The sequence below is a fragment of the Myodes glareolus genome, chromosome 25 (genome assembly GCF_982192425.1).
Source record: "Myodes glareolus chromosome 25, mMyoGla1.1, whole genome shotgun sequence".
Lineage (NCBI taxonomy): Eukaryota > Metazoa > Chordata > Mammalia > Rodentia > Cricetidae > Myodes > Myodes glareolus.
The window spans coordinates 12,090,682-12,114,882 of record NC_142050.1 but is presented as its reverse complement, the minus strand read 5'-3'; the positions used below and the strand labels follow the sequence as shown (position 1 = coordinate 12,114,882).

The 24,201-nt window shown below is 40.0% G+C and overlaps 2 pseudogenes; one reads left to right on the top strand and one right to left on the bottom strand.

Annotated features, from left to right (window-relative positions):
* The window catches only part of LOC125409833 (small nuclear ribonucleoprotein E pseudogene), a 73,146-nt pseudogene extending 52,349 nt beyond the window's left edge, over positions 1–20,797 (top strand).
* Positions 20,798–22,628: 1,831 nt separating this feature from the next.
* Positions 22,629–23,383, bottom strand: LOC125409832 (DNA sliding clamp PCNA pseudogene; annotated as a pseudogene).
* Positions 23,384–24,201: the final 818 nt, after the last annotated feature.

The following is a 24,201-nucleotide window of genomic DNA, read 5'->3' as shown; positions in this document are numbered from 1 at the left end:
AAATTATATGTTTGAATGAATAATTCTAGATGGTATATTAGGAATAGACTGAAAAGATAACTAACTGTAGGACGTGGTCTGAGATCAGAAGTCTAGTTACGAATCTGTCATAAGATACAAGTCAGAAGTGACTGGGTTGGAACCAGGGTAGATAATGGAAGTGGTGACAAGTGAGCGGAGACTGAAATCTGAAGGTATTGTGACACCACAGACAACAGGAGTTCTCAATCTTGATCTAGATCCAAAACTGGAGCACAACTCAGGGTCAATGACTCACTGGTCTATTGGACTATCTGGAGAAATATTGGGTAGCTGTAGAAGTTTGTTATCGGTATAGTGGATAGAGATAAGATCTGATAATTAATATCCCAAATTGTACAGGGCAATCTCCATAAATTGTGAGTCATTCTGAAGCTGAAAATCCACACTCATGATACCCTGTGAATAGCATTCTGTGTGTTGCCTCCTGTAACTTGTAAAAGAACCAGTTACAGAATTGTGACACTAAAGTGAAACTATTGTTCAGATGGCTATGTGCTGTGATAACCTTTCTGAATGCTTATTTTTCTCATTGGTAAATAAAGAAGCTTCTTTGGCCTATAGCAAGGCAGAGTAAGGCCAGGTGAAAAAGTTAAACTGAAAATACAGAGAGGAAAAGGAGGGAGTCAGAGATAGAGGGACACCAGTCGACTGCTGGAGGAGCAAGAAATATTAGCTCACAGGTAAAGTCATATGATACGTGGCAAAACATAGAATAATAGAAATGGGTTATTTCAAGTTGAAAGAGCCAGCTAGTAATAAGCCTGAGCAATAGGCCAAACCATTTGTAATTAATATTAAGCCTATGAATGATTATTTCAAAAGGTAGCTGCAGGCCTGAACAGGACAAAAAAGTCTCCATTTACAGCTATGGGAAAGGAAAAATGCACAAAATCCATCTTGCAGGTAGACTCAAAGCCCAAGTTAGATAAAAAAAAAAAAACCTTTCCAGAAGACCTACTCAAGGAATAATGAATTAATCCACTTAGAGCAGGCTTTGCCTACCAATGAATCTACAAGGGAGACAAAGTAAAGACTTTGGCTTATACATCAGATGTCTAGCCACTATAGAAGCCACTGCAGGAAATATTCATGAAAATTACTTCTGGTTCTTCTGCCTATGAGAACAACACAAGAAAATATAAGAAAGAAAGTATAAATTCTGTTGTTTATCATAGCAGGGAAATGTGGACATAATTGTAATTATATGGAATTGATTTAGAGTGGGACAATTCAGCGCTTCTATGACCTCAATTCCAGAAGACATTTCCAACTCTAGAAGTATGCTAAGGAAACTTGCTTTGGGATAATGCTCTTGTACGCTGTAAAGATTTGTCACTTGTATTGGTTTAATGACACACTGATTGGTTAGAAGCCAGACAGGAAGCACAGGTGGGGTGATCAGACCAGGAGAATTCAGAGAAGCAGAAAAGCTCAGTCTGCAGTCACCAGCCAGATGCAGAGGAAGCAAGATGAGAATGCCTCACTAATAAAAGGGACCAAGCCATGTGGCTAACATAGACAAGAATTATGGGTTAGTTTAAGTTGTAAGAGCTAGTTAATAATAAGCCTAAGCTAATAGGTCAACCAGTTTATAATTATAAGCCTCTATGTGTTGCTGGGACTGAACAGCTGTGGGACCAGGCAGAACAAAAACTTCTGTCTACAGAAATATACCCAGGTAGGATTTTATTTTCTTTTTGCTTTAGAGCATTTTGTTGAGAAACGGATCATAAAACTTAATTTTAGAAGACAAAACTATGAGAGTGAGGCTAGTACACAAATTATATGGGTATGTTTATTGACAATATGACAAAGATAGGACATCTGTCCTATCTGAATATGCAATGCAGTGAAATCGTATAGGTTGTGCTTGTTACTCATGTATTCATTGTTGTTCAAGTTAGTTTTTGTGAAATGGACACCAATCAGAGTTACCTTGGAAGAAGGAACCTCAAATGAGGGAATTTTCTTCCTCAGAATATCCTGTAGGCAAGTCTACTGGGGTACATTTACTGATTAATGTGATGGGGAGTCAGCATTCTGTAGGTGGTACTACCCCTGGGCAGGCTGCCCTATATAAATGAACAAACTTTGCAAGACTTGAAGAGTAAGACAGTCAGAAGCATTTCTGTTTGACCTCTACTTCCATTCCTGCCTCCAAGTTCCTGCTTTGAGTTCTTTCCTTGGTTTCCTTTCATGATGGACTGTAGCTTAAAAGTTGGAAAAAGAAACCTTCCCTCCCTAAACTGGTTTTGATTAGTCTTTTATCATGGTGGCAAGGAAATAAATTAGAGGTGTTATTAGAGTCTCCATATTTAGAAAGCTTCAAGTGGAACCTAGTAGACACTAAGTCAATAAAACAAATCTCAAAAAAGTCCTCTTTTTACTTGACACTAGCTTTTATCCTGTACGTTGTTTTAATGTTTTTTCCATTTTCTTAGCAACAGTTTTGACATTCTGTGATTATCGGTTAAATATTAAATCTTTTTAAAGGCAGAGAGTTTCACGATGTTCATGGAATTGAAACTGGACAACAGCTAAAGCCATTTAAAAATAAATTAAATCCTTCAAAATAGACTTTCAAGGGGCACTTGGCTATTTTGCCAAGTTAACTCTTTTTAAGAGCATTTTACAAAAGTCAAATAATAAGTGATGGATGCCCTGTTGTTCTCTTTTGCAATTTTGTTAGTTAAGTTAATCCTTCAACAGCTTTGGTTTGTTTTTCTGTGCATTCTAAATCCCAAGAATTAGCACAATCATATGCAAACTCTAACCTAGATATTTTTAATTAGGACATAAATTAAACTTCCTCCGATAATTTAGACTGACATTTAAGTTTTTATTCTTCAGTATAAAATAAACAAGGAGGCTGTAGAGATGCTAAGTAATTAAGAGCATGCACTGTTCTTGTAGAAGATCTGGGTTTAGTTCTCATCACCCAAGTAGTGACTCATAACTTTCTTAAGTCCAGACCCTAAGAATATGACACGCTTTTCTAAACTTTATGGGCACTAGGTCCACAAATATTGCTATTTTGTGCATACATTCAGGGAAAACATGCATACAAAAAAGAAAAATAAATAGATCCTTTAAAAGTAAACAAACTAGCAAAATTTTCCCACAAATATTCTTGTAAGTTGACATTGTCACCATTCACATGAAAAACCTAGTCCTTACTCAAAGTCACAGTTGTCCTTCTTATATTTTAAGGGTCTAACAGGCAAAATCCACCCCAAGACCAACTTCTTTATGTTGTTATTTGGTGCTTAAATATTATCTGGGTCATTCATTCATTTCTAATAGTTCATTGAGTAAAGAACACCTAGATGACATCAAAGTACATTACCTCAAATTAAAAACCTCCACGAAAAAATCCAACCATCTTGGGTCAGAACCAAAGCCTATTTGAGAAACTTGTTATCTAGACAGATGAGTAGACTTCCAGTAGAACTGAGGGTCCTAAATTCAGAGAAGCTTCAAAGTGGCAAAACAACTTTAAGCTAACTTTCCAAATAAGTGTGTTCAGGCTTTAGCTAACTCAAACTTGCCTGTATTTGAACCATTTTCCTGCTATTTAAACCTCAACTGTTTTTTCAGAGGAGAGTCATGCTCTTGGGAACTTTGTAGATTGATCTGGATCAAGAATCAACTCATTCTGGGTTTCTGGCCTTCCCCCTCAATCCAGGCCCAGCTATGGGAATCCATATTTTACATGTTAATGAACTTGGGTTTGGAAAGGGTAAGAATCCCTCAAGGTCAAAGCATAATTAGTGACAGACCTGAGGTTTAAACCACAGAAGCTTGAATTCAGAGACCATTAAAGTCACCACCATTCTGCTATAACGACACTTTAGGTAAATGGATATCCAGAGAGAATGGGACTAAGGTTGATATTCTAGCCCACCAAAAGGGAGACTGAATAATGATAACTATGTGTTACAATTGGATCATATCAGAGCAACTCGTAACTATCCTATATTCATAAGGATGGCTCATACAAAGATGAACATGTTTAAATTCTTTGAAATTATTTTGTAATAAAAATGAATGCATCTATTTCACATTCACTTGGTTTGTATTAGTTTGAATCAAATTTACAAGAGACCTCAATGTGGGGAATTTAGGAAAACTTAGTAAATATGAAGAAAATAATGAACTACAATGTCAATATATAATTGATTATATAAAAGTAAAGGTTGTTCTATACATCAAGACTTATTTGAAAATACTTGTAATAATGTTTTATCAACCTTACGTAATCTTGGTGGTGGAAAGTCCTGCTCCATAGTTAATAAGATACAGGTTTCAAAGAAACTGTTCCAAGGAAAATGAGTAAGATCTAATCTTTTAATGAAAACAGTTATCATTAAAAGTCCAACATTTTCAATTTCAGAATTACTAAATTGTAGTTGCGTTATTAGTACTGCACTAACCAATAAGACCTTAAAACATTAAACTTCTTTGAAATCCAAAGCTATTAAATATTACTCAAGAAAAAAAATGCGATGGCCCACATCCATAATCTCAGCACACAAGAAGCTGGGTCAGGAAGAGCAGGAGTTTGAGGTCAGCCTGAGTGACACGGCCAGATGCTGTCTCAGTCATGTAGCCCTGTGTTTAAAACTAAATGAAATTAAGACAAGTGAACCAACAATGCTGCCCTGCTGACCTCTTCTGACCTGTACTGATCCCAGCACTCACACTAAGAATGACTATGTGAGAAGCCTGGAATCCTTGTCTCTCTTCATGTCCACTATCTACGTGAGTATTGTAATGAATTGTATCACTAAATGCAAGTGAATGCTTGAAGTGCAAAGCAAATGACTTTTCATTCTCTATATTTATTGAGACCTTCAGAAAAAACAAATGACTACAACGCAGCCCACCTTTGACTCCCTTTCATCCGCCTTCCCACTCCTGCTACACCTAGGCTCGTTTGCTTTGGCTCACAATCCTCCTTCCTTGAACTTGGTAGGTCACTGCTTCTCCTTTCCACTGTGGACATGCACAGTGACACAAAGAAGCCTAACTCCTGCTCCTTACATTAAAGTGCTTTTACAGTCGAAGAACTGAGACGGTCCCATCAAAGAGCCAGTAGAGGAAAACCGTAGCACTGTTTGCTTATTTTATATAGCATAATTCTTTATTGACTTTTTGGAAATTTCACATCAGGTACCCCAATCCCGCTCACTCCCAGTCCCTCCATGTCCAACCCTCACCCTCACAGTGTCCTGCCCCAGAAAAGAAAATGTCCCCCCCCCACACACAATTAATAGAAAGCAAACAAAACAAAAATTTCCTGTTCCTCTTCCTTTCCCACCTCTCCAGCACCCCTTCCTTCATCCTACTGGCACTGGGAACTACAGTTTGTCAAGTTCTATATATTCTTTTGTCCAATCAGCCCCACATGCAAACGTTCATTGCAGTGAGTCATTGGTCTGGTTCAAGGTGTCCGGCACACTGTTATCATGCACCCACACCGACACTCCTTTCAGATATCCTGCTGTTGCCCTGAGTCATGGAGATCCTGGGCCTATCGTTCTACGGGACCAGTCCCTTCACATGCTCCAACAGGTCATAGATGAGTAGATCGACAGTTAGGGTGGGCCAACCCAAAGCCTAGGATGCAGGCCTGGGTGGTATATGAGCTGGTCAATCTTGGCTGTGGGGATTGCCCCTCTCACACCAGCTCTCTCATGACAGGGAGGATCAATTCCTGCTACAGTGTCCAGTGACAGGCGGGTCAAGCTATTGGCCAGTGGGGACTGGGGCTGACTCAACACAGCCCTCAGTTTTCAACTTGCATGGTTCCTAGGAACTCCTGTGGTAGTAAGGGTCATGGACATCAACACAGATTTCAGCAGCAGCAGGACCACGGGCCCAGTCACAGCAGTAGGCAGCAGCTGTGCCCTGATATCACCATGACCCTGATGAATAGGGCATCCAGATCAGTACGACCCCTGTGGTGGCATTGCCCTCAGATACAAACATGATGTCAGGTGGCTCACCAGACCCCAAGCACCTGCACTGCCCTTGGTGAGAACAGGAGTGAAGATCAACTCAGACTCTGGCTGCTGTAGGGGCCATGGACCCTAACACGGCCCTAGGCAGCTGCTTGGCCCGGACATCACCACGGCTCAGGAAATTATATCATTTTAAAAAATCAAATAAAACTATTGTTTTATATGAAATCGGTATCAATTATTTTTCTTTATCATATTATCTTAAATGTCACCAGAAGTCATATATAATTTTCTTATGCTCTATATATTTCAGATGTGATGTTTATAGTTAATTTTGGCATTTCTGTCACATTTTTCTTACCAAGTTTTTTTAACAGTATATGAAATAGTCTTTGAAATATGAAAGAATGATTTTATATTCTCTCTCTCTCTCTCTCTACTCTCTCTCTCTCTCTCTCTCTCTCTCTCTCCTCTCTCTTTTTCCCTCTGTCCATCTGTGTGAGCCGTGAACTATAAGCTACCGAAGTCTTCTCTTGTAGGATCCGGAGACTTATATTTTCTTAGGCTGCTGTAAAGCTGTCTTACCAAAAACTGTTTCTCTGACCCTTTTCTCTGTGTGTATGCGTAGTGTGTGTGCTTTACTGGGGACTGAAACTAGAGGTCAGAGAATGCAAGGCAAGCATGCTATCAGTGAAGAATATCTCCAGACTCTTCGGACTTCTGTTTCTAACACAATTTCACTAAGTTGCTCAGTCTGGCCCGGAACGCACTCGATACCTAAGCCTTGAGCTTCCAATCGTCTTATTTCTTCAGCCTGCTGAGGAGCTGGAGCAATAGAACTGTGTCACTGGGTCATTTCAGCAAGCCCATTTTCAGAGTGTGTACCCAAGAGGATGCCTTTGGCAATGCTTGAAGGATACTTTCTGCTCCTGTTCTCATAGCTGCCAAATCAGGACGTGGGAGAAGCCATGAGTAGCCAGTGTGCTTCTACACACCCTCATGGAGTCCTGAACTCCATCAATGTCCGAGTGCCACTGTATCATAGAGATTGTATTTTAGCATCCTCAAGAGACACTGTGCACGCCTCTCAGGAATTCCCTGTACTATATCTGTCACATGCCTAACAGATGTGGACCCACTGAATGGTGAGTCATCTCTAAGATTAGCTAACCTTATTTTCTCCTGATGTGTATTCCCTTCCATAAAATTAAGATGATACTGTGATGAAACATTCAGTAGGAACAAAGGCAACTCTCAATGGGCCATGTCACTGTCTTCTCAGCAGGATATTCTCACAAGGCCCAGTTCTCTGCGATGAGTGGTTTCTCAGGATGCTCGTAAGTAACTGACAACAGTACAGCAGGACATCCTGCTCTGCTGTTTCTGCCTCAGGCGATGACATCACAACATCATGCTTCTCTCATTAATGAAAGGCAAGGAAGTTGACTATTAGATCTGTTTTTAATTTAAAGAAACCCAGCGTTGTGGCCAAAATATAAAACCAAGAATATTAGTTTCAGTATCTGAAACCATAGGTGGACTGACCCAAGAATCAACTGTTTGACCTCAGAATTCAATGAGGAACATAGTCTGGTTTTTCTTTTCTCTAAAAAAAAAAAAAAAAAAAAAAAAAAAAAAAAAAAAAAAAAAAAAAAACTATAAAGCTATGAAAAACACTATATGCATTTTTCTGTTTTTCATGAAATATTCATGGATAATGACAGGTTTGCTAAAATTATGTAATCAGCTATGTTGAAATTGGTGCTGTTATAATTAATGCTCATTTGAAGATCCTCGGAGAGGAAGAGAAGATTCAGCTCCAGTTTTGTAATGATCTGAGGTTATTCTCCTGACTGCTTTTCCAAACACCTGGGCTAACACCTATGTAAATCAGATTATGCTAATGTGTGCATATTAATGAAGGTCAAGCTTTATTGTTCCCACAAGTAATCTAAAGAAAAAACTCATTTCCTGCTTTGGACAATATTATTACCAACAGAGTCTATTCTTATGTACCAAAGAATATTAAGAAGTAGAAACCTCCCCTATCAATGCTTTCAAAACCTGATCTGTCTTATTTTAAGATGTTCTTGATTGCTATTTCTGTTTTTCTTTATATGCTATAATTAATCTGTGACAACAGAAGATGCCCTATCTTTGGTCTCTAAAAGTCTGCAGGGAATCACTTTTCCTTTGAACTAATTTCCACATGGGTAAAGGAAAGATGACCCCATCTTCAAAGTGGCCTTTCTAACAGTTAATTGTTATAGATGTTATCACAAAAATAAAAGAAAGAGGAAAAGAAAGAAACAAAGAAAGACAAAATGGATGAAGAGAGAAAATGATTGTCAGCAAGGACTAGAGAATCGGTAACTTTATACACTGTTGATAGGAATGTAGAATGCGGCAACCACCATGGAAAACAGTAGATGGTTACTCAGAAAATTAATGTAGTTACTATATTAGTCAGTAATTTCAAACAATACCCAAAAGAATTGAAGGCAGGGTTTCTCAAAATCACACACACACGCACACACACATATGCTCACCTATATATATAGCAACATTATTTAAAATGATGAGAAGATGGAAGTGATCCCACAGCCCATGGATAAATCAATAAATTAATTAATGCAGCATATGCATACAGTAGACTATTATTCAGCATCTAAAAGGAAGATAATTCTGACATATAATAAATGAATGAACCTTGAGAACATCAATTATGCCAAGCAAGACAAGCAAATCAGAAAAATGCCAATCTATGGTTTCACTTATCTGAAGTATCAAAAACAATCAAACTGAGTTAAATGGACAGTAAAATTTGGTTTGTGAGGAACTAGAGAAAATGGAAATAAAAAGATTTGTATTCAATAGGTATAGACATTTTGACTGACAGGCAGGAGAGCTCTTGAGATATTGTGAATGCACATAATAGAGTGGACCGTTTGTTAAGGGCTGTAATGATGGTAACGTTAGTGCACAGTGTCACTGCTTGAAACAGAGGACCCTGTATCCCTGTAACAGAGCTCAACAACGATCCTCTTACTATAATTTCTAAAGACAGAATGAAATGATATTACATACCTCTATCTGGTTCCCAGAGTCAAACAACACAGTAAAATTTTAGAAAGGTTACAAGCATCTTCCCACTGAAATTGGTCCTAAATCCTGCACTGGAGACAGAGATGAAAGAAGAAAAGAACTTGTAGTGAACTTAGAGCAATTCGGGCCCTCCTGTGAGGAAAGAACCTTTGAAGAATAAGAGACAAGGGCTTGCCATTTACCATCCATCCTCATGTCTTCAGAGCCCACAGTTGTGATGGGAACGGTGGTGAGGATTTCAGGAGGACGCATGAGAAGCATGGTTTCTGTCATCTCATATTCTTCCTTCCCTTTGCTTCCCTGGGGAAACTAGAGAGAGAGAGAGAGAGAGAGAGAGAGAGAGAGAGAGAGAGAGAGAGAGAGAGAGAGAGAATATGAAGGCAAGGAAGCCACATTTCCTCTCAAGTCCCCGCCCCGACAGCAGCCATGATCACCCATTCTTTGGAACATTCAGGAGCAGAAAACCATTTAGAAGAATGATTTTTGGCCAGGAGGTGGTGGCACACGCCTTTAATCCCGGCACTTTGGAGGCAGAGGCAGTCAGACCTCTGTGAGTTCGAGGCCAGCTCGGTCTACAAGAGCTAGTTCCAGGAAAGGCTCTAAAGCTACAGAGAAACCCTGTCTTGAAAAACCAAAAGACATAACAACAACAACAGCAACAACAAAAAACCCTAAAAACCAAAAGTAATGAAACATCACCTTTCACGATAGCCACAAATAGCATACAATATCTTGGGGTAACTCTAACCAAGGAAGTGAAAGAACTATTTGACAAGAACTTTAAGTCTTTGAAGAAAGAAATTGAGGAGGATGCCAGAAAATGGAAAGACCTCCCCTGCTCTTGGATTGGGAGAATCAACATAGTAAAAATGGCTATTCTACCAAAAGCAATCTATAGATTCAATGCAATCCCCATCAAAATCCCATCAAACTGTCTTTCTCACAGACCTTGAGAGAAAAATAATCAAGTTTATATGGCAAAACAAAAAACCAGGATAGCCAAAACAATCTTATACAATAAAGGAACTTCTGGAGGCATTACCATCCCTGACTTCAAACTCTATTACAGAGCGACAGTATTGAAAACAGCTTGGTATTGGCATAAGAACAGAGAAGTTGACCTATGGAATCGAATAGAAGACCCGGATATTAACCCACAAACCTATGAACACCTCATTTTCGACAAGGGAGCTAAAGGTATACAATGGAAGAAGGAAAGCATCTTTAACAAATGGTGCTGGCATAACTGGATGTCAACCTGTAGAAGAATGAAAGTAGATCCATATCTATCACCATGCACAAAACTCAAGTCCAAACGGATTAAAGACATCAACATTAATCTGTCCACTTTGAACCTGACAGAAGAGAAAGTGGGAAGTAGTCTACAAGATAAAGGCACAGGAGACCACTTCCTAAGTAGAATCCCAGTAGCACAGACAATAAGAGAATCAATGAATAAATGGGACCTACTGAAACTGAGAAACTTCTGTAAAGCAAAGGACACTGTCAGTAAGACAAAAAGGCTACCTTCTGACTGGGAGAAGATTTTCACCAACCCCTCATCAGACAAAGGTCTGATCGCCGAAATATACAAAGAACTCAAGAAACTAGACACTAAAACTCTAATTAACCCATTTAAAAAATGGGGTACTGAACTGAACAGAGAATTCTCAACAGAAGAACTTCGAATGGTCAAAAGACACTTAAGGTCATGCTCAACCTCCTTAGCGATCAGGGAAATACAAATCAAAACCACTTTGAGATACCATCTTACGTCTGTCAGAATAGCTAAACTCAAAAACACCAATGATAGCCTATGCTGAAGAGGATGTGGAGTGAGGGAAACTCTCATCCATTGTTGGTGGGAATGCAAACTTGTGCAGCCACTGTGGAAATCAGTGTGGCGGTTTCTCAGGAAACTGGGAGTCAACCTCCCTCAGGACCCAGCAATTCCACTCTTGGAAATATACCCAAGAGATGCTCTATCATACTATTGTTCAACTATGTTCATAGCTGCACTATCTGTAATATCCAGAACCTGGAAACAACCTAGGTTCCCCTCAATAGAAGAATGGTTAAAGAAGGTGTGGAACATATACACATTAGAGTTTTACTCAGCGGTAAAAAACAATGACATCTTGAATTTTGCATGCAAATGGATGGAAATAGAAAACGCCTTACTGAGTGAGGTAACCCAGACCCAAAAAGAGGAATATGGTATGTACTCACTCGTAAGTGGATTCTAGCCATAGTTAAAAGTCTTTGAGTCTATAATTCGTGATCCTAGAGAAGCTAAATAAGAAGGTGAACCTGAAGAAAATCATATAGTTATCCTCCTGGATATTAGAAGTCGACAAGATTGCCAGGCAAACATGGGTGCACGGGGGATGGGGGGTGGAAGTAAGGGGAGATGGTTAGGGAGAGGGGAGAGGGGGAGGATTGGGGATGGCTTGAGGAAATGGGAAGCGGGGGAGGGAGGAAGGATCGTTATGGGAGCAGGGAAGTTTATATCTCAACTAAGGGAGCCATTTTAGGGTTTGCAAGAGACTTGATTCTGGAGGGGTTCCCAGGCCCAAGGAGAGGTCCCCAGATTATTCCCTGGGCAGCAGAGGAGAGGGTGCCTGAACTGGCCTTGGCCCATACCCATACTGATGAATATTTTGCATGTCACCACAGAACCTTCATCTGGCGAAGGATGGAGATAGAGACAGAGACACATATTGGAACACTGGACTTAACTCCCTAGGTCCAAATGAGAAGCAGAGGGAGGGAAAACGTGAGCAAGGAAGGCAGAACCAGAGGGAACCTTCAGCCGACGATGGATGGCGATAGAGACGGAGACCCACATTGGAGCACTGGACTGAGCCCCCAAGGTCCAAATGAAGAGCAGAAGGAGGGAGAACATGACAAAGGAAGTCAGGACCGCGAAGGGTGCGTTCACCCTCTGATACAAGGGGACTGATCGAATGAGAGCTCACTAAGGCCAGCTGGACTAGGACTGAACGAGCATGTGATCAAACCGGATTCTCTGAATGTGACTGACATGGGGACTGACTGAGAACACTACAGGCTAGCAGGCTTTTCAGTGTCTACAGTCCTCCTGGGACAAATAGATCTGGTTATGAAGCATGCCCTAATATGTTTTATATATATCAAAATTATATATATATATATGAAAAGTCATCTTCCTGACCACCCACAAATATATGTGTCCATAAAATTGAGTTGTAATCATGAGATTACATATACACATAGCATGAGATTACACACTACAATGGGGAAACACCAGGCTGCTTTAGAAAATGTGAGCAACAGTTTCCAAAGCCAATAGTCCTGCAGGCCTTGCCTGGGCAGGATTAACCTCTATCAGAGTCACTCCCCTTGTGAGTTGACATCTGAATTATCAATTGCCATATGTTGTATCTTTTGACAGCCTCTGACACTGCCCAAAGGAAACTGCAACATTAAAAGGTCCTTACCTGGATATATTTAAAATATTCTAACAATTATTAGAATAGCAGTAAATTCACATGAAAATTACCTGAATTATTCAACTTAGAAAAAGGGAAACTTGGGGAAAATAATTATAGTTTCAAGATATATTAGGCTGACATAAAATATTTTCCCACAAGCAAACTTACACCAAAATTTTTCCCTGACATAGATGAAGAAAGTGAGATGTTAAATAGTCGTTGATAAACGCAGAAGAATAGAAACTTTTCTAACTTTTGGGGCTTTATTTGCTTGGTTTGAACCTTGGGCTTTCAGTATTACTGTTCTTTTCCATCTTTCCATTGTATCTACATCCAAACAGAATACAAGGAAAGGGACACGATAGAGGCCACAAGCTTAAAATGAAATTCAACAGAGCAAGGAAATTATGAATTACTAATTAATCAGAATTATCTTTTCAGACAATACATTCTGCAGATGGTAAACTATCATGTAGGTTCAAATAAATAAAGTTCAATAGCAAATCTTTATCATAATAGTAGAGAAAAGTTTCTTTTTCACAGAACTCTTTTTGTTAAGTATTATATTCCAAGCTCCCATGTAAATCTAACCTGTGGTTGGTACAAGTCAGTCCATGAGAATGCTAGAAAAGCTACCTGTGAAGACTGTGCTGAGGCAAAATTAACCATGTAGATAAGAATATTAAAACAACACATTTTGAACTGCTAGTGGTGGCTTGCTGCTACAAAATGGTTTGTGATCTGGAAAGGAAGGTATTTGTCCATATTTCATCCTATGATTTCTGCTTAAAATTCTGTCTTCGTTGCCATTATTTATCCATGTGTCATTGTACATGCATTTAATGATATAACTCAGGAGGTTCAGATCAAAAAATTATGAGTTCAAAGCCAGATGGCAATGGCCACCTATAGCTTCTATAATTGAAAACAATTACTTGTCGAAATTTCTAATGATTTTGCTAAATCAGTGCTGCTCGTCCAAGTAATTTGTGACTTAGAGGAAAACCATGCTCTGGTAATTCATAAATCAAATTCCCCTCCTCCTACTGGCACTTATTCCATTTGAATGGAAACACTGAAGAACCAGCCTGCTTTCACCTTAGACTTAAAAACCATGTTAGTAATGACAAAATAGCTTCATTCTGCCTATAGTTAAACCTCTATTTCTCAAAGACTAGGCTATGCTCACCTGTGATCTTCACTACAAATGGTTCTGTGCCTCAAGTTCCAGGACTGGCAATCAAGTCAGGCCTTACTTTTCTAGAGACATTTGGTCATCTTATAAAAAAAGGAAAACTTGAGGACAGGTTTGGCCTACTATCAGGCTTCATTATTAAAGGAAAAGCAGGTTTCAGATGTAACTTTTACATTTATAACACTTGTTTTGCAAAGACTGCTCTTAGTAATCAATCTCTTATGTATATCTCATGATAAAAATAGAGTAAAAAAGTTTTAGGTTTATATCAATTACAAAGGTCTAAGAATAATTTAAATTATAAACACCTGAGGATATAAAAAGTCTAAATAAATTATGAGGAACTAAGAAAAGGGCTTAAAGTATATAAGTACAAATTGCTCTATGTTATTGTTATACTAAAACTTTCAAAAGTTCAAAGTTTTAACATTATTCAATGTAGTTCTGATAAACTGGTAAAGCACTGACTTCTATGATCAGTCACAAGCTCAAGACAAAATTTCCTATGGTTGTCTTCTAGGTATGAACTTATAGATGCTTCTTGTCATGCTGAAAACAGCTCTGTCAAATTTATATATCCAGTTCTCTGGATAAAAAAAATATATTCATACTTTTAAACCCAAAGTCATAGCTTTTACTGCGACTCAAAGACATACGCGTCTACTCCAGCTCTTTCGTAGACACTTGATAGCTGCTTTTTCTACATTATGGATTTCAATACAAATGACACACAATGGTGATGGAAACTTCAAGGAGTGGGGAAAAAGAATCCTAAACTTGCATCCACTTCTCAAGAACAAATAGACTCCAGATAAGTACTTTTGTTAATCAGCAGCCTAGGCTTCTTTGCCTAATGTCTACTCTTGAGTGAGAAGCTATAATGCAAATGTTCCCTTTAAGTTCTGTCTACACTAACCAAACATTAACAGATTATGTTGACCAATGCATCTTTGGATGCATTATAAATTTTGTATCCACCCGAATAGAGAATTCTAAGACCCTATTAAGGATTTAACAGGGACACCTGACAAGGGGGTGGTGGTGATGAACAACCAGCCTGCCTCCATCTTAGGCTTAAACGCTATCTTAGTAAAGATTAACTAGATTCATTTATTTTGTGATTAAACCTGTTTCTCAAACACAGATCATGCCCCACTGTAACCTTAACTACAAATGGTTCTGTACTGAATGTTTCAGCAATGGCAATCACAGCGCTATTTCAAAAAATTGTTCATAACCATTTTTTAACTCGACCTTTGTTTCAAAAGGTTATATGGCCACCTATGGCTACCTTGGTATGAGTTCCTGTTGCTATGACTACCTAGTTATACCCACCTTACAACCCTGTCTTTGTTTTATGAAATTGTTAGGAGTAATTGTTATGTTTATGTTCAGTCCTCTGCCTATTTTGCCCACCCAATCCCCGTTTAGAAACTCCCTACCCCTGAGTTATAAACCCAGCATCTTCCTCACATCCAACACTGACCTCTCAATCCCTGACTAAGGATGAAGCAGCTAATACACAAGAATTTTTAAAAATGCTTAACTATTTGCTTGCTTTAATTAATTTGGCCATGATGATGGGTCAGTGTTCTTTCTCCTCCCTTCTTTGGGATTAACAGCAGTTCCATACTCACAGAAAAAAATCGCAAATTTGTGGCCTGTTGTGCTATATAAGGTAGGGAAAAAAAGTTGAATCTCGGAAGATAGAATAATACTTAAAGAATGTATGGATATATGCATTTAAATGAGAGAATGAGGCAAGTGGTGGAAAGAATGAACTAACCAGAAATGCAATGCAAATTCCCAAACTGGGCTCGCAACAAAATTAAACAATCGCTGATTTTATTTTATTTCATATTTTGTATTTCAGTTGTTATGTTCCTTAAGTTTACACACATATACCCAAAACCTGCAGATTACCTTTGTCTTTGGAATATAAGAGTGAAAAAGTAGAATGTTATCCATTGCATATAGTTTTCAGTTTCCTGTGTGCCCTGATAACATCCAAATTGAATTATCATTGCTAAAAAAAGAAAAGGAGAACTGTTTAGTGCAGAGATGAAGAGCTATGATTCTAGGAGCTACCTTAAGAGATCCTTTGAATAAAAAATGGCCATTTGCTATGTAGTCAGATGGACTATCTCAAATGTCATCATAGAACCTACATCCAGCAACTGAGGGAAGCAGATGTAGAGAACCACAGTGGAGCATGGGGTTAAGCTCCCAAAGTCCAGTCAAAGAGAGGGAGGATTGAGAATAAGAGCAAAGAGGTCAAGACCATAATGGGGCAACCATTGAAACAACTTACCTAAGCTAATGGGAGATCACCAATGCCAGCCTGACAGCAAGGGAGCCAGCATAGGACCAATCTAGGCCCTCTGAATGTGGGTGACAGTTGTATGGCTGGGCAGACTTTGGGGCCACTGGCAGTGAGATCAACATTTATTTCTACTGCTTGTACTGTCTTTTTGGAACCCATTTTGTTTGGAGATATACCTTGTTCATCCTAGATGTAGTGGGAGGACCTTAGTCCTGCCTCAAAGCAATGTGCTAGACTTTGTTGACTTACCCTCTCTGAGGAGTAAATGGGGGATGGGATGGGGGCAAGTGGGGAGAGCAGAAGGAGGTGAGGGAGAGGGAAATGGCAGCCATAAAGAAAGGATTGCTTCTGTGGTCTTTGCTTTCTACAATGTACAAAGGAAAAAATAAACTAATTTTTCCTCTTTTTCTTCTTTCCTTCCTTCTCTTTTATTTCAAATTCTGAAATATTAGTCTGCACAGTTTGCTTTCTTATGGTTCAGTAACCCACAACTAATCACCTTATTAAATTACTAAGAGAAACATTCTAGAAATAAAAAATCCAGACGTTTCCTGTCTTTCAGAAAGGTGTGATGAAATCTCAAACCACTCCTCTTCATCTGGCCAAGGTGAAACATCGCTGTCCAGATGATCTTGTTAGTCTGCTGGGAAAAAACACAGTACACTTAGGGATCATTAGTAGCTGCACTTTCAACTTCCATAGGGTTCTTGGCAAAGGTCCTCCATGGATAAGGGGACATGGATGTACTACAGCTCAGTTATATATAATGGCCAGAACAAGCATGGGTTAGGTGTTCTCTTTTTAAATCTAAGTCTTTTCCCTAAAGACTCCTCACCACCTCTAGTAACCTATGCACAAAACACTCAGGTCCTACCCAGAGCAAGTTTGGAGAAACAGCCCACTGAAGCATGTAAATGTATTTTGTCCCCTGTCAAATATACAGTGGAAAGGATGAAATTACACTCTGGAGGGCCATACCTGACAAATATCAGATGGCTGGGTATTTTATTTTTATTGATGCTTTGTGGATTTCACATCATATATTTCTATCCCACTTATCTCCCTGTACCCTTGCTTCATCCCTATGCCCCCTCTAAAAAAAACCAAATTTAAAATAAAAATCAAACAAAACAAAGGCACAAAACAAAAATAAAAACAAAAACAAATGGCATGAACAAATGAAAAAAGAATCTTACAATCTGAATACTCTTCTCCCAATCCTTACAAAATCATCAGGAAAATACCTGTTTCTTTTATGAGCTTATTTATTTGTTTGTTAAATTTATATTTGGTGCTCTTTTTGTAGTTAATTTTAATATACTTATAACTTACACCATTAAATGGGGGTACAGACATTTAGGATAAAACAAAAACTTTCTTTGGGCTCTAATATTCTACTTAATTACATAAAAATATTTGTGCTGGTGACAAAATGGAAAGACTAGTCTGGTTACAAAGTGATAATTTCAGTTAATTATGATTTTCATTAATATTGCCAGGAAGTACTGCAAAGATATTTAAATTATATTTTTTCAAGATAAAAAGATTGAAGTCAATTATATGTGTTAGCAAGTAGTTGGAGAGAGATTGAAGAGGACAGGCAGAAAGAAAAAGGTCAGAGCTAGAGAGAGCAAGAGCATAGGAGAGGAAGAATGGTGGGGAGAGATGAAGAGGGAGTTGTCTAGAACATAGAGATTCCTCAAACAGGCCTGTGGATTCCTATATTACCTTTTGTGTGTCTTATGATAAAGCAAGTCGGCAGAAACAGATGGTATTGTACTGTAAAACCATGCCTATGAAATTCTAGCATGAGGTAAAGAAACACCACCCAAAATGGCAAAGGACCAGCTAAATAAAAGTGTGATACTTATTAGAGGTTTCACCTTGGTTTCCCAGTGTTGCTTCTCAACTAAGAATGGCAGTCTCTCTTGCTTTTCAGGAGTTCTGAGAGAAGGGAGATAACACATGAGTTGTGAAACTACTCTGTTTGGTGCTATAGATCATGGGGACACATAGGAAGCAGTTCTCAAAAAAAGCAGAACATAACCACCACTCCAAAGCAAACAATGAAAGTCTTGTCATAGGCAGTAGCTCTTAAAAACCCAAATACAGATGACTCAGACGAGAACTGTCCAGTTGTTTTGGAGAGCATTTTCATTTCCCTTGCAGAACTTTCTATTTCTATCCCAATCCAATTTTCATACTTAAATTAATGCTACTGTTGAGAAATATTACTCTCCACCTACTATATTCTAGTAAAGGGGGTAATACCTTGTGCTCTGCAGTGGAAGGAGATAAAAAGAATATTTGAAGTTCACAGATGTATACAGTAGAAGTTACTCTGGGCCAAACTGTCAAGATTAAAATATAATTATTTCTCTCATTAAAGGCATGACTGAAGAAATTACTTAACATTTCTATATCACACATGACAATGGCAGGCCCTGTAGGACTGGATCAACTGAATAAGTGTATATAAGTACTTAGGACACTGTCTAGAATATAGAACGCTCTAAATAAATTTGACCAGTAGTACTGTGATGACAAAATTAACTATTGTGTAATTTTTGTAACTTTGTAGATGGGACTCATTAAAAGTGTTCTAATAATTTAGTTTTATAAACACAATGAAAAAATTGATAAGTCAATGAAATTAAGATATCAATTGTTATGGAATAATCTTTTTGTACTGTGAAGATGTGTCTTTGCCATGGTGCCTTCTGATTGGTTTAATAAAAAAATTGACTGGTCAGTAGCTAGGCAGTGGATAGAGGTGGGACACAAAGGGACACTGGAAGGAAGAAGGGAGGGGTCTTGGAAGTCACCTGAGACTCAGAAGCAAGATGAAGGTGCCTTGTTGAAAGGAGGTACTGTGGAGGACCACAACCACATACTCCATTACAAGATGGTGCTGGCATCCGGTTTCACCGCCAGGTGAACAAGATAACGCACATGTGCTTGGTAACTTCCCACTGCTGTCCCTGCCTACTCCCGAGGCATCATCTGGGATAATGGGCAGCGGATCAATCCAAGAGTGACACGTCTGAAGCGAGGACTGTTTCCTATATAAGGGATGGGTTCCCTCATTCTGGGTCTCCGCTTTGGAAGCTTATACTCTCTCTCTCAAGACGCATTAAAGCTTTTCTGCAGAAGGATCCTAAGTGTCCCGCGTCATTCTTGCGGGCAAGACGGTAGCGCGGGACATCTGGTGCTGAAACCCAGGACGCCGGGGGACCCTAATCATTGCTTGCACTGCCGGAGACCCCTTGGACACAAGGAGGATTCAGAACTGCAGGTCTGTTTGCTCAGAGAGGTATGACTATTCCTGGACTTTTCGATTTTGGGCTTGACTTGTTTCCGTATTGGGAAGGTTTCGTAGAGGCCTTGGTACTTCTTTTAGCAGTTCTCTTATTTCTCATCAGGAATTGCTTAGAAGATAAATCCTGCCAGGCGGTTGTTGCAGAGGGACGAAGTGTATTGGAGGAAGTCCAGGATAGCATATCAGAAACTGAGTGCAGTGAGAGGTTGGACACGCGCAAGAAAAGGACAGTCCCAGATAAGGAAAAAGGACCCCCCCCGGTGGTTCTAAGAAAATAAGAATGGGGGAGAAGACTGACCTACAAGGTCAAAAGCTTTCTGTTACCAACAATAAGAAAAAAGGAAAGAACAGTAGTTTATATTCTCTGCAGGAGCTCGAAGCTCGGCAAATTGAAAGTGACCATGAAAGTGAGCATGAGAACAAAAGTTCTGGCTCGGGAGAAGAGGTAGAAGAACTAGATACAGAGGAGGAGGCAGAATTAGAAGAAGAAGCAGCTAGATATGAGAGGGAAAGATATCCCCATAATGGGGCATGGTCTTCCAGCGGTAGGGCCATGAGGTCATCCCAAATGGTCCATCTGCCTCCTTATGAGCCATGCCCTCCCCCAACTGCCCCTCCAGCACCTCCTTATGAGGAATGCCTTGGGCCAAAGACTTTTTCATTTATCCCTGACAAGGTCAAGAGAAAGTTGCACCTGGTCTTCCCCGTTTACGAAGGGGAGAATGGGCGGGTGCATGCACCTGTGGAGTACAACCAAATAAAAGAGTTAGCAGAGTCAGTCAGAAAGTATGGAGTGACTGCTAATTTTACCTTAGCCCAATTGGACAGATTGGCCTTGACTGCCATGACTCCGGCTGACTGGGAGACAGTTGCAAAAGCGTCGCTCGTCAGCATGGGTCAATATTTGGAGTGGAAAGCCCTGTGGCATGAGGTGGCCCAGGAACAGGCCAGAGCTAACACTCAGGCCTTAACTCCAGAACAAGAACAATGGAGATTTATGTGGTTTGAAGCACTGAGACCTCCTGAAATGTTGTAGTGAATACCCCTAAAATACAACATCCCAATTCAGCAGGAAGTAGCCAGAGAGACTAACAACGCCCAAATTCCCTGAAAGATTGTTGAAATGGGGTCTTTTCAGTGGTTACAGAGCAGCAAGCCTGCTTCTCTGAGTTCCGCTCCACTCCGTGCACCAGTATGGACCTAATACGAATGCAGCTGCGGCTAGAAGGCAACTGTTGCAGAGCTTTGCTAGGTGGCTGTGGTAAAAGGCACATTGCGTCAGCCCAGTCAGTGCCTGGCCTGGTGGGTGCCACAGCAGTGCCGAGAATAAGAGCAGTGCCACAAGCTGCCAAACCAGAAGACTTGCAGTGTACCTGAAACTGTGAGGGACTCTGAGGTTGGAGTGGCTCTGGTTCCACTTGGCTATGCTAAACTGTGCTGACTTCAGGCAGGACTGATTGTAATTATCATAATAAAAGCGCAAATAAGGTTTAAACTGGCAGTAAACAGGTAGTACTGTATTACCTCTATTCATCTCAGGCCCAAGATATAATGATAAGAATGGGCCATAGGCCAAGAAAGGGCTTGGGTCGCTCCAAGCAAGGAATACGGGAGCCAATAAATCCTAAACCTAATATCAACAAACAGGGCCTGGGTTTTTCCTAGGTGCCACTGGGGCAGCACGGCCCATACCATGGAAAACAGAGACCCTCAATCAGTTATCTACCACAGGGCTACGGCCCTGGATCAGCACGCTACCATAGATGCATCTATTAGAGGTGGAATAATGGTTCTTAATCAAAGAATTGACCTAGTGCAAGAACAGGTGGATATCTTATGGCAGCTTGCCCAATTGGGCTGTGAATGGAAAACTCCAGCCTTATGTGTGACCAGTGTACCATATGAGAACTTTACAAAAGCGGCTAACTTGTCCCGAGAATTGTCTTTGTATCTTGCAGGAAATTGGACCGAGAATTTTGATGATTTGCTGTCCTCCTTGAGACAGTCCATCGTGACAATCAACTCCACGCGAGTGGACATAAGCTTGGCCAAAGGATTCCAGTCCTGAATTATGTCCTTCATCTTCTACTTCAAAGAATGGGTTGGGGAGGGAATGTTTGGAGCAGCCCTATGCTGTGGAATAGTGTTTCTCCTCTGGATGGTCTGCTGATTCAAATCCCAAAGCCGTAGGGACAAAGTGGTTATTGCACAAGCGCTGGCTGCCCTGGAACAGGGAACCTCTACTGATGTGTGGTTATCTATGCTGAAGCAGTAAGGTTTAAGCCAACCAGCTCCTGCACCCCTAGGACAGTGGTCCATTGCATAGGGTGGAGTGCTTGGCTTAGCTAGCCCTGAAGGTTGTCTAGCTGAAGAGCATCGCACAGAGAATGGCCCTCTCTGAGAGATATGTCGCCCTGCATAAGGGTTTCCTGCCGCATATTCCCTTTCCCAGAAAAATGGCAGAGGGCAGGCCGGATAAGTTCCAGGTGTCATGAACCTAGGGGCAGATTCCATGCAAGCCCATTATAATGTTTCCACTTTGGGAAGTGCGACCTCTATCTTTGCCTTCTGAGGGAGTTGCCTTTCTGCAAAGAAGTAAAAAAGGGGGAGATGTGGAGGACCGCAACCACATACTCCATTACAAGATGGCGCTGGCATCCGGTTTCACCGCCAGGTGAACAAGATAACGCACATGTGGCAGACAATAGAAAAGCAATATGGGTTTAATTTAAAATGTTTAAGAGTTAGCTAGTAATAAAACTGAGCTATCAGCCAAGTATTTATAATTAATATTAAGTCTCTGAGAGGTTATTTGAAACTAGTTGGTGGGATGGAAACATCCACCTACAGTAAACATGAATACTAGATGGAAGTGGAGACAAATCAACTTCATTTCCCATTAACTAGTTAAGTTATGGTGGGAATATTAATTTATTGTTTAAATTTCAAAATTCAATTAAATTGAAAAACATTCACTAAAACTGCATCTAACTTCAAGACTCTTAATCACTAGTATTTCTAAGGCAGACTATTTATGTTAAAATCAGTTACTTTGGAATTTTTTTTTCATTGTGGAACATGGGAAGAAAAATTGGGTTATTTAGGGAAGATACATGCATCTGTAATAAGGTACCGTCTTGGTAATCAACATTTCTGGCATCTCAAAAGCAGTTCCCAAAGGCCTTCTTTTGGCAGAGTTTATCACTGTCTAGAATCCTTTGTCGTCTTCTATCGTGAGAGCCAAATATTATTTGAAGTGTCCCACATTAGAAATTTTATACGTTACAACAAGAGGTCCATCTGCAGCCACTAAGTATTGCTGTAGAAGACAGTATAGTGACTTTGGTGAAAAAAATTCCAGGTACCTCTGTGCAAAAGTTAGCTGAACTGGCTCCCTCACCTCCATGGTTACAGCTTTCTACAAACATTACTTGTTTATGACAACTTAATGTTTCCATTTCAACCCTCCCTCCTTGCAGAAAACTTCATCCTGCCTTCCGCACAGGTTATTACAATGGTATCTCAAAAATGGTTAAAGTGTCAGTATATAGGTGCAAACTCAATGGAAGGCCTATTATACATAGCTGGACTCCTGTTTGGGGAAGCCAAGTTGTTCAATTCATTAACTTCATACCATAGTCTGAAACTTTCTCTAGATTTGGTGCTTCGAATCTTAGCACTAAGGTACCCCTATTATCTTCAGCCCTTAATGTAATGATGTCATTGTTACCCATACATTTTAGTATGTTGGATATGCTGACAAGGTTCAGACACACAGCCAGGATGTGGTCGCAGTGGTACTTGAGAAAGTCCTTGGAGCACAGGGTGAGATGCAAGAAAGTTCCATGCTCTGCAGGTTCACACCACTGAGCTCATGTCCCAGAAGGCCTCCTTGATGAGGTCCCTGAGTGCTTTCAGTACATTCTTCATGAAGGAGCTCTGGACCAGACGTGTGTCAAACATGGTGACACTAGAGAGCATTACAGAAGCAAGATCTAGCCACTAAGGACTTTTGGATCAGGATGGGAAAGTCACAGTAAGGACACAGAGCAGATGACCTGACCCATGAGTTTTAATTCTAAATATGACTTCACAGCTGTTTTCAGAACTGTAGCAAAAGCAACTTAAACTGCTAAAAATCTCAATTGAACTAGCGTTATTGCAGATCTGAAATATGAAAAAAATGAGGTGACAATGGCCAAAAACTGTTCTGTGAGAAAAGCACAATTCTGGCCCTAGAAAAACTGCTCGTTTTATATGATAGCTTAATATCCCATATAAAATGCGATAGATCCAACACCTGCTCCTAGGACAGGGATCAAGAGAAATGGATATTGGACAGATATGTGTAATGACAATTTTCAAACGTAAAACCAGAGTGAATGCAGATGTGTCATAGCTGGTAACTTGATACTGTAATAAAGGGAAAAGAAAGTTAGATTTTTAAAAAAAAAAGTTAGTAGACATGTAAAGAGAACTAAAAGCTGTGGGACAAGGACTTGAAGTTACTTTTTTCTTTTTTTTTCTTTATTTTACTTTCCAACTGCAGTTCTCTCTCCCACAACTCTTCCCGCCCCACCTCCTTGCCTCCCCTCCAGCCCTCCTCATATCCACTCTTCTTGATAGATAAGGGTTCCTATGGGGAGTCAGCAAAGTCTGGCACATTAAGTTGGGACAGGATCAAGTACCCCCACTCCCCCCCACTCCACATCAAGGCTGAGCATGGCATCCCACCACAGGGATTGGGCTCCAATCAGCTAAATCATGCACCAGGGATAGAT